Source organism: Diabrotica virgifera, chromosome 10 (genome assembly GCF_917563875.1).
Source record: "Diabrotica virgifera virgifera chromosome 10, PGI_DIABVI_V3a".
In the NCBI taxonomy this organism is placed as follows: Eukaryota; Metazoa; Arthropoda; class Insecta; order Coleoptera; family Chrysomelidae; genus Diabrotica; species Diabrotica virgifera.
Window position 1 is genome coordinate 60,952,107 of NC_065452.1, and position 11,655 is coordinate 60,963,761.

Consider the following 11,655-nt stretch of genomic DNA (forward strand, 5'->3'; position numbering starts at 1 on the left):
AGGAACATTCGTGAAAAGTGAGACTACATCGAAGCTGACTAGTAAATGTCCCGGCTCAAGAGTCACACTTTTTATACGCTCGATGAAGTGGCTCGCGTTCTTGACGTAAGAATCCGCTTCCTCCGCGTATGGTTGCAGCTGTTGAGCCAGAAATTTTGCCAGCGGTTGTAAGGGAGATCCGATGGAGCTCACAATTGTTCGCAGTGGTAATCCTGCCTTGTGTACCTTGGGTAGGCCGTAAAATTTTGGGCATCTTGATGACTTCTCTCTAGGTATGAGATGGACCTGTTGTTCTTTCTTGATATTTGAGACTTTGATCTTGGCTTTTGTTATTTTCTCTAGATATGTTGTCGGGTCTGAAGAGATGCTTTGATATGTTGTATCATTTAAGATGTCGTTTATTTTTGTTTCGTAGTCTTGAATATTCATCACTACCGTAGCGTTGCCTTTGTCAGCGGGAAGCACGATGATTTCTTTGTTGTTCTTCAAATTATGTAAGGCTTCTTTCTCTTCCCGTGTTAAATTTCTTTTTGGTGGTTTAGCTGTTCTTAATATTTTTGATACGTCTTGGCGTATGATCTCGGCTGTTTCTGTTGGGAGACTAGTAATTGTAGTCTCTACCTCAGTAATGATATTTTCTACGGGAATGTGTGTAGGTGCAACAGCAAAATTGAAACCTTTTGCAAGAATACTATTCGTGGCTTCATCCAGTGTCAGGTTTGAAAAGTTATATACTAATTTGTTTGTTTCTATTTGTGATTTTTCTTTCTTTTTCGGCCGCTGTTGTAGTAACAAGTTTTCAAACTTTTTAATTTGTTTGGTCTTAGTGAGATCAGCATCTGTTTCTGCTCGAAATTTTGTCAGTTGTTCAAAGAAATTCCATAATGATGGATGGATTGTGTTACTTAGTTTAAGATGCAGCTGTAATGATTCTGAATTCATACTAACACTAAATAACACAATCCATCCAACATTATGGAATTTCTTTGAACAACTGACAAACTTTCGAGCAGAAACAGATGCTGATCTCACTAAGACCAAACAAATTAAAAAGTTTGAAAATTTGTTACTACAACAGCGGCCGAAAAAGAAGAAAAAACTAAAGGCATTTTTAGAACACATCAACAATATCCACCATAAAATTCAGTTTACTATGGAACTGGAAGAAAACGATCAAATACCATTCCTAGATGTGTTAATAATAAAGAAACAAGACGGACACATAGGCCATACAGTGTATCGAAAACCGACACATACCGATAGATATCTAAATGCTGCTTCACACCACCATCCTGCACAATTACATTCAGTCATCAAAACCTTGATTACAAGATCTGAAAGACTGACAGACCAAGAATATCAAAATGAAGAAATGCATAATGTGAAAATAGCGTTAAGAGAAAACGGCTTCTCAACATACACTATCGAAAAAGCTCAAAATGCTCGAAGAAGAATGAAGGACCCAACAGAAGACGAAAAACCGATCGGCAAAACCATTCTGCCATATGTTAAGGGTACAACAGAGAAAATAGGGAGAGTGCTGAGAAAACATAACATAGAAACGATATTTAACACCGACAGAAAGATCTCAACTATTCTACCAACACCAAAAACCAAAATATCGTTAGAAAGTCAAGGAGTATACGAGATTCCGTGTGGGGATTGTGGAAAGTCGTACATTGGACAGACCAACCGAAGAATCCATGTAAGACGAGAAGAAAACCGAAATGCCATCGAAAGGGGAGAAACCACGTCATCCCTTGCACAACATGTCGCAAATACAGGACATAAAATAAACCTGAACCAAACAACGATGTTAGCTAACATAGAAATAAAAAGAAAACGTGAAATCAGAGAATGGATAGAAATCGAAAGAAATCCCAACGGTCTAAACCAAAGAGATGATGCGCAACGGCTTCCTACAACATGGAAAACGGTATTGAAGAAAAAGACCAAAATAAATCAAGCAGCGACATCTACGCGTGTCACCCTTCCAGACCCCCCAACATATACTGGACCAATCACAAGATCCAAGAGACGCGCCGGTCAAGCAAATACATCAGGATCAACTATATAAGTTACGGTATCGTGAATAAAAATTCAGTCTACTTCAAGCAACAGCGATAAGCGGAACTACCTAACTTGACAATGGCAAGTGAGATCTTGCCGAAACGTCGTCAAAATAATGGTTTTTCTCAAAACCAAAATTATTCAACGCGGAGTCAAACCCGGAAAACAACAGAAAGCACATATAGCTCCCGCGGAAACTTCAAGTGTAACATATATATATATATATATATATATATATATATATATATATATATATATATATTTGATAAATAAACATTGCTTTTCGCTTAATTTCAAAAGCTGCCACCCACCTGCCTCTTGGTAGGTTCAATATTGAATTTAAGCGAAAAAATATTTATTTGTCAAATAAACATTTTTCACTGTTTTCTGTCAGGAGTAGATTGTATTTTGAGTTAAATAAATTGCATACATTTTTCTTTTTGCGTCAGTTAATTTAATTCAAAATAATTTTCCTTGGACACCCTGTATAAATAATAAAACCTTTCAAATTGAATTGTTTCTTTGAATTGAATAACCTTTAAGATGAATTTAAATGAATTGAATAACCTTTCAAATGAGGTAGCACACGAACCCTATTCCGAAATGGAAGGGAGGGGGTTGAAAAATTACAGATGTATGTACCGTAAAAATGTGTCCCCCTTAGATCAAAAATCGATCTGTTCCTTCATTTTTTAAAATCTAATAAATACTGATAAATATTGAGGTAGACTGTTTTCTTTGGCCCGCTCTATATATATGACGCATATGACATTTGGCTGGAATATTCTAAAAGATCTGAAAATTTATTTCGTTTCTTTTGATCTTCCTCTATACATATACATTTCAGCATATCTATGCTACTCTTTCAGTAATATCATTTCTCTATTTGGTTACTGATATAATGTTTTTGTTTTCCCGAGAAGTAATTTAAATAGAGTACTATTAAAAAGGGGGAATTGAGAGTAAGACACTTATTTATAGCAACGTACGTAAGTTAGGATAACAATTTAAAAAAGTGCAATATTAGTATTCACAGTGAGGAGTGAGAACAAACCTCGGCAGATCGGGAGAAACTTGAAAGTCAACCCTCATGAGACTTGCATGAACAATCTTTTGCATGGCAACAAGCTTAGATTTTTACCAACGCGTATTCCTTACACTTTTAACTTTGGCTAAGTTCAAAGAACTACGTCAGTTGTTATATTTTTTAGTTGAACTACAGAATCTACAACTTATTTTTAAAGAAACCAGAGCATGTCTAGAAGAGTACAAAGAAGTTCTTTATCTGCATTATTATACAGGTTGCTACAAGGATTTCTGGTAATCTGGCAAAATTTTACAAAGAAATAGTTTTTGAAATATGTAATTGCATATTATAAACGATCACTTACTAATTTTACTATTAAGTAGGTACACCAAATTCTCGTAGATTTTCAACAAACATATCATTTGATAAATAGAAGCAGACTATGGCTAGCAATGCTAGAATTAGAAATACCAAAAAAATTAGTGGAATTAACGCAAATGTGCGTGAGAGATTCATATGTACAGGTAAGAATAACAAATAGAATATCGACACCATTTAGTTTAACATCAGGACTTAGACAGGGAGACACCTTATCACTGTTGCTATTCAATTTGGCCTTAGAATATGCAATAAATAAAATATCATCTGAGCTGAGCCGATAGGAGAATTTGCGAATCGTGGACCAAAACTATTGTTGGCCTTTGCTGATGATCTAGATATGCTTCTCCGTGGTCGTCCTCTTTTTCTTCTCTCCGGTGGGACCCACTCTAATATTTTTATCAGCCAGCGAGTCTCATTCATTCTTTTAACGTGACCAAACGATGTCAGCTGTCTCTTTTCAATATCGTCTATTATAGTTTTTTCCACCTTCATACGTTCTCTACTTGTTTCATTTCTTACATGTTCTTATTTCGAAACCTAAAAACTTCTCATCAAAAAGTCCATTTCTGTACTAAGTAGCTTCTTTTTATTTCTTGCACTTATGTCCCAAACGTCTGCACCGTAGATTGTTGCGCTCTTCATTATACTTTCATATATTCTTCTCTTACAATATGTCCTTGTTCCAATGATAGGTCTTCGTTTCCCACTATGAAGTATTCTGACTTATCCATATTTATTACTAATCCTGCCTGTTGGTAATGTTCATTTAGTTTCCGTATCATATAGCTAAAGTCATCTTGATCTTGGGGTATAACAACTTGATCTAGATGCAGTCACTCATTCTACAACAGACGTAAGAGAATTGTTTTCGGAAACCGGAGAAAGAAACCAGTAGTCTGGACCTTCGAATAAATGAGGAGAAGACGAAATACATGCTCGTAACCAAAAAATCCAAGACCAAGAGTTAAGCTGAACATAACTATGTATTAATGACCACAACTTCGAAGTGGTAAAAGAGTTTAAATATCTGGGGGCGGTAATCACAGACGACAACACATAGAAAGAGAGGTCTCAGAAAGGATAGCTGAGCTGAATAGAGCATTATACTCCCTAGCATCATTACTAAGATCTAAATTTCTGACAATAAAATCTAAATTAAGACTGTACATGTCAATTATTCACCCAGTTGTGACCTATGGAAGCGAAACATGGACTTTACGTCAGCTGGAAATAAATAAGGTGCTGGTATTTAAAGGAAGGTTCTCAGAATGATATTTGGTCCTCAAAGAGATGAAGTGACAGGATAGTGGAGAAAGCGTCGTAATGCTGAATTAGTGACTCTGTATGGTACTGCAAACATCGTCAGACATATAAAAGCTGTCCGGATAAGATGGGCGGGTCATGTGGTAAGATCAGAGGAAGATAGAGTGTTAAAGACAGTATTTTTAGAGATTAGACGGTAGAAGATCAGTAGGCCGTCCCAGATAAAGATAGAAGTATGATGTTGAAGCCAGTTTATCTAGAATTGGGGTACAACAATGGGAAATTGAAGCACAAGACCGTAGAAGATGGAGGGGTATAGTGGATGCGGCGAAGACTCACTCCGAGTTGTAAAGCCAGTCAAGAAGAAGAGGAATAAGAAGTAGTTTATCTGATTACCGATGTTCAGATAGGTTTTTCCATTTCCATTACATGTGCATTCAATATGACAATTAATAGCAATGTCACAATTTTAGGTCTCCCAATATTTGCTTACAAAATGCTGACAAATCACCAGAAAGGAGGATGGTTCGAATTTAAGAACATGGAGAAATTTTTTGGTAAACAATAAAAATTCTGATTACAAAAATATAGTCAAAAGAATGTATTTTCAAACTAGGTTTCACTAGGTTTCACTTGGAGATTAGTAAGCGCTATTACCTTACAAATCACATTAGAGAGATACGTTCCATTATAATCATATAAATTACTTAAATTTATCGGAACAGCTTTAAAAAAAATTGGAGACCTGTGTTATCTCCAAACATTTTTTAACACACCTATAATTGAGATAGATAAAAAATAATAATATAAGTAAAATTCTCTCTAACGCTCTCTCATTTATTTCCTTCTTATAAAATGAGAAAAATATGTGGTTGTTCGTTTCCCCTATTTTATAATTCCGAGAAATCTCTTGAGGTGTCTTTGATAAGTTAAACGAGGTGGAACGGTACGTTTCCTAGTTAATATCCGAACTGACAACCTATGTTATAAATTATATTATACATCACCGGAATTATTTCCGTATATCACTCTCACACTCACAAATGAACTGGTTTGTATAACTTTTCGATTGTCAGGCTAACAACCGACGTACTTGCATGAAACTGTTAAACTTTATTGAAATTCAGACTTTATTTATCATTTATTATCAACTAAAGCTGTAAATTTTTGATGTGAAAACTTTTTTAGTGACGTTGTGCACTTTTTGGGTGGGGAAAAAGCATTTAATTCGCGATCGTCATCGCTTCAGCAAAATAAATTCTGTACGTATATATACGAGGGCTCTCCAGAAATTTGGTTACGTTTTGCTCTGTAGCTAAAGGTATAAGCCGCTAAAGGCGGGGCTAGCGCGGCCATCTTACATCGTGGCGTTCTTCCGTTCAGTAGCTGTCCAGCCGTGCTAGCGCGAAGTCACTGTCTCTTATTGTTATTTTACAACAGCTGTTTAAAATGCGTGCCGAGATCAAAAACCTCACCAGTTGTGAGGTGCGATAATACGGTTCTTGTTGGCTAAAAACAACAAACCAATTGAAAGTACCCCGCACAAACCTTATGGAAATTAGGTCCCAGTGGATTTCGTTCATACTTTGGGAACATACTCTTTGAACCATCCTGATAAAAAGTTCTGGGCACAACTCAATCGTATGAAGGATTTTCAAGATATAGAGGCACAAACTCGGAAAATTATAAGATTTACTGGGTATTCCAATTCTCTGAGTTACTGATTATCTGGCAACATGTAGAACTTTGGATATAGGAAAAGTACTAGTAATAGTCTAGCATTTTTTTCCTGTCTATCCAATGGCGACTTTTACTTTGACCTTGACCTTCAACGGACGTCATCTTCTAGAGTTTCGAGGGTTTTCGGCATTAAATTGATATTAACAGATTACTCATGGGTTTTTGGGATCGCTAAACACGAATATGCCATCAGAATTGACCTCCGGAAGACGTGGTGACCAGAACCACTGCAAGGGACATCATCTTCTAGACTTTCGATGGTTTTCGGCATTTAATTGATGCAAATGAATTACTGGAGGGTTTTTTGAGGTCGCTAAATACGAATATGCCACCAGAACCGACTCCCGGAGCACTGGTTTCCAAGGTCAATGAAAGGGGCTCTTGGATTTTCGAGGGTCTTTGGTACTACATTAATGCAAACGGATTAGTTATAGGTTTTTGGGGTTGCTGAACACGAATACGTGATCAGCACAGACACAATAGCACCTGGTGCCTAAGACAGGTTATCTTCTGGAGTTTAGGAGAAATCAAATGGATTACTCTTAGGTTTTTTACTCCAGAAGATAACCTGTCTAAGGCACCAGTTGCTCCTGTGTCTGTGCTGATCACGCATTCGTGTTCAGCAACCCCAAAAACCTATAACTAATCCGTTTGCATTAATGCAGTACCAAAGACCCTCGAAACTCCAGGAGCGTCTTTTATTGACCTTGGAAACCAGGTGCTCCTGGAGTAGGTTTTGGTGGCATATTCGTGTTTAGCGACCTCAAAAAACCCTCCAGTAATTCATTTGCATCAATTAAATGCCGAAAACCATCAAAACTCTATAAGATGACGTCCCTTGAAGTAACCCTGGCCACCACGTCCTCCGGAGGTCAATTCTGATGGCATATTCGTGTTTAGCGATCCCAAAAACCCATGAGTAATCTGATTATATCATTTTAATGTCGAAAACCCTCGAAACTCTAGAAGATGACTTCCATTGAAGGTCAAGGTCAAAGTAAAGGTTGCCATTGGATAGCCAGGAAAAAATCCTAGACTACCAGTACTTTTTCTTGATCCAAAGTTCTACATGTTGCCAGATAACCAGTAGCTCAGGGAATTGGAATACCCAGTAAATCTTGTAATTTTCCGATTTTGTGCCTCTATATCTTGAAAATCCTTCATACGATTGAGTTGTGCCCATGAGAACTTTTTATCAGCATGCTTTAAAGACAATTTTCCCAAAGTATGAACGAAATCCACTCGGACCTAATTTACATAAGGTTTGTGCGGGGTACTTTATCGCGAAATTTGTACTATAAGTTAAATTGATTATAAATTCGACCGAAGTTATAATGGTTGGAGGAAGGATAGAGTGTGTACCCGTTCTATTTTACCAGAAATTGTGGACATAAAGAGGAAAACCACCATAGACAAAATAAATCATAAATGACTTCCTGAGAAATCAAAAATTCCTAGAAGCATGGACAATGACAAACCTTATACCTATTCCCAAACCCGGAAATCAGGAGCATATAGATAGATCTACCTATTAAACATGTTGAGTGAGATGTTATGTAGACATCGGCAGAAGTACTACAGGGCTTGGTCCTATAGGACCGTTGCTTTGGAATATCCTCTACAATAATATACTAGAGGAAGCTTTAGGAAAAGGAACACAGTATATAGCTTACGTGAATAATCTGGTCGTTCTAGTAGAACACAATGAAAACAGGCTTATAATGAACACAGCTAACGCTACACTGGAAAGTGTGAAAACGTGGCTGAAAAACCGAGAATTCACAGACGCTATGCAAAAAATGTAAGCTTTGATACTAAAAGAATCTAGGGACAGAGATCAGATCTCCTTCCCACTCGACGGGGAAACAATAATGCTGGCCAAAGAGGTAAGCATCATTAGCAATGATGTTGGATAGTAAGCATTTTGGGAACACGTAAAATATGCTGCAAACAAGGTTGAACAGAGAGCATCAGCATTGGAAATAATTATGCCAAATACAGGAAATCCAGGTACCGGAAAAAGAAGGATTCTGATGAAGTGGTACCCCCTCCACAATTCTGTACGTGGCACTGGTGTGGCATCAAGTAACGAACAAATAGTAATAAAAAAAATTAGAATATGCTCAAAAAGCCCTATTGAGAGTCGTATAAGTTATATCTGAGGTACCACCGATAACAGGTCAAAGAGACAGCCAAAAGATACAGCAAGAGTAATCAAGAGAAGGCAGAAGATAATATACATCGCAAAATGGCAGGAAGAGGGGGTAAACACGTAGAAGGCTGAATAGAGAAGGACTTATATCCCGGTCGTGGAGGATAGGGTGAAGAACAACTATAAAAGTACGAACAACTTTTTGACTCATTAAGGGACATGGGTCATTTAGAGCATACCTTGAGGGACAAGGCAATAGACGGTAACTGTGTGGACTGCGAAATAAGTGAAACAGCAGAACTCTGTGTTCGAATGCAGTAAGTTCAACGAAGAAAAGAGCCGAGGTATATGCAAATTCTATGTGGCACCACATGGGGCTCTTCAACTTCCATACGCAGATGATCCGCTCTTGGACTTGCAGTTGGCGATTAACAGTATTTAGAAAGATAATTTATTGTTGCCGAATTGCCTTTGTTAATAACTGCCTCTGTCGCAGATGAACCATCAAAAAGAAAAAACTCCAGATCACTGCCTATGAACTCGGAAACCAATCTCTCTCTCTCTCTCTCTCTCTCTCTCTCTCTCTCTCTCTCTCTCTCTCTCTCTCTTGTCGTTTCGCCATTACTGAGGATCGTGATTTCTTCCAATATTCCTAACAAATTTTATCCATTGGTATCTATCTTCAGCTGCTCTAAGAGCTTCGCAGAATGAGTTTCCAGCTGAATTCTTAATTTGGTCGGACCATCTAGTTGGTGATCGTCCTCTTGATCTTCTCCCCGGGACGTTTCCAGGAACAATTAATCTCTCCAAACTATCGTCACCTCTGTGAACCACGTTACCAAACAATTGCAGAATTCGTTGCAGACGTATTGTAGACAGTCTTTTTCTAACTGCGAGCTGGTTTAGAATGGAAACGTTTGTCCTATAAGCTGTACAAGGTATGCTCAGCATTCTTCTCTAGCACCAAATATCAAAGGCATCAATTTTTTGGCGCTCGCGTGCGCGAAGAATCCAAGTCTCTGCCCCCTATAGAAATATTGAGAACACAAGGGCATTCACCAGTCTTATCTTGATATTTTGAGAGATAGATCTGTCTTTCCAAACTTTAGTTATAGCAAGCGCCAGTTAACTTGGCGAGACGCATTGCACAGTGGCTTATGGGATGATCATCAGTCTCAGTGTCGTTGTGCGTATTCGCTGTCGCCAAGTTAACTGGCGCTTGCAGTAGACGACTCATCGCATTTTTTGCCATACCAATACGTCTCCGAACTTCTTCACAGTTACCATCGGAAGCCAATGTACCATTACAAAACATTGGCCGTAACTGCCTATAAATAATAATAAAACTGTATAACAGGTATATTTATGCCTTTTCGGCAATTAAAATCTTGCAATTAGCAAAACTAATTTTATTTATGCGGAAAACTGTGAGTCGAAACCATGAAAACAATTCCTTAATTACAAACAATAAACTAAATATTGTTTTATGCATAAAACAGCTAAAGTAAATTCATGAAAGTTTATTAATGCAAAAACTATCAGAGAAATAACGTTTAATTAGTGAGTCGCTGTATCTCGTCATTAAAACTGAAGATGTAGTCTGGTTGAATTCTCCATGACATGCCTTTTTGTCTTCTCTAATATAGACGTCAAAATATTGCTTTATCAGTAGAAAATGTGCGTGTCATGGCATGCGAGCAAGCAGCACCCTACGCGCCCACGCCATGCATCCCATTCATTTGCGTATTTGTTTACCAACGTGTTAAAACTAAAACGTTCTTTAAAAGGATCTACATCTACATCCGCATGAAAAGTAAATGGTCTATTTGCATGCGTTCGTTCATTAATATTTTTTGTTCTCGCGTTTCTAATTAAATTTTGTTTTGTGTGGGAAAACAATGGTTTTGATATGAATCGGTGTATCGGATTAGAATCATATAATCAGACAATTTATTTTGGGCAAAGGCAACGGGGAAAATGGAAATAAATGAAGCTTTTTATACTTTTAAATATTTTCTATTTGTGGGAAGATTATGCTTGAAAAACACAACTCTTTGAACAGTAATGCTATCTTAATATTTTTGATAATTCATGAGATAATAGAAATTTTGGCAAAGGATACAAAGATAAACTTACATCCAACATCAGCAGTATTGAAGCAAGAGAGCTCGCTCATTTCATACAGAGGAGAAGGATTGATGTATACGACCTCAGCACAAACCAGTATAGGATCAGAACCAATATTGAATTAAAAGCACTCTACGATGACGCCGATATTGTCCAAGAAATTAAATCACAGCGAATGAGATGGACAAGGCACGTGAACAGACTTCATAACGAGAGACTTGTAAAACTGGTGTGGGAGGAGATTCCTACAGGCAAAAGACCACTCGGACGCCCCAGAATGTGATGGAGAGATAACATCCAAGCAGATCTCCGGACATTCCATTTGACCCTAGGTTGATGGAAGACCGAACAAATTGGAAAAAAGTTGTATAGTCAGCCAGGACCCACCCAGCGCTACGTAATGATGATGGCGATGAGAAGGATTGGTGTAAGTATAGTTCTGCAAGCAAACTAAAATAGTCATTAATATTCAGCTTAGCAGGGTATTATTGCTGTAAATATGTACTAAAATAAACAAGGAATCATTCCATAAAAGAGGTAGATCCCTTGTTGATAGAATTTCACAACTTGAAGAATAGTACCCTGCTGAGCTGAATATTCATGACACTCTTAGTTTGCTTGCAGAACTTTACTTTGTGTGCAATAAACTCATTGGAAAGGTAATAAATCAAGAGATCTTGGAGATGGATATCTCCAAGTTGGGAGTTAATATATAGTAGTGTCAACGGTCATGGTAGAAATAGAGTAGGTATTATTTTGAGCAACATGTGAAAGGGACATCTGAGGATAGCCAGAAGAAGTGATAATATCATAAGTGTCCAACTGAATGCAGGCAATAGCAACGTGGACAATATATGTGCCTGCTCTCTACACATACGGGAAAGAAAGGGAAAAG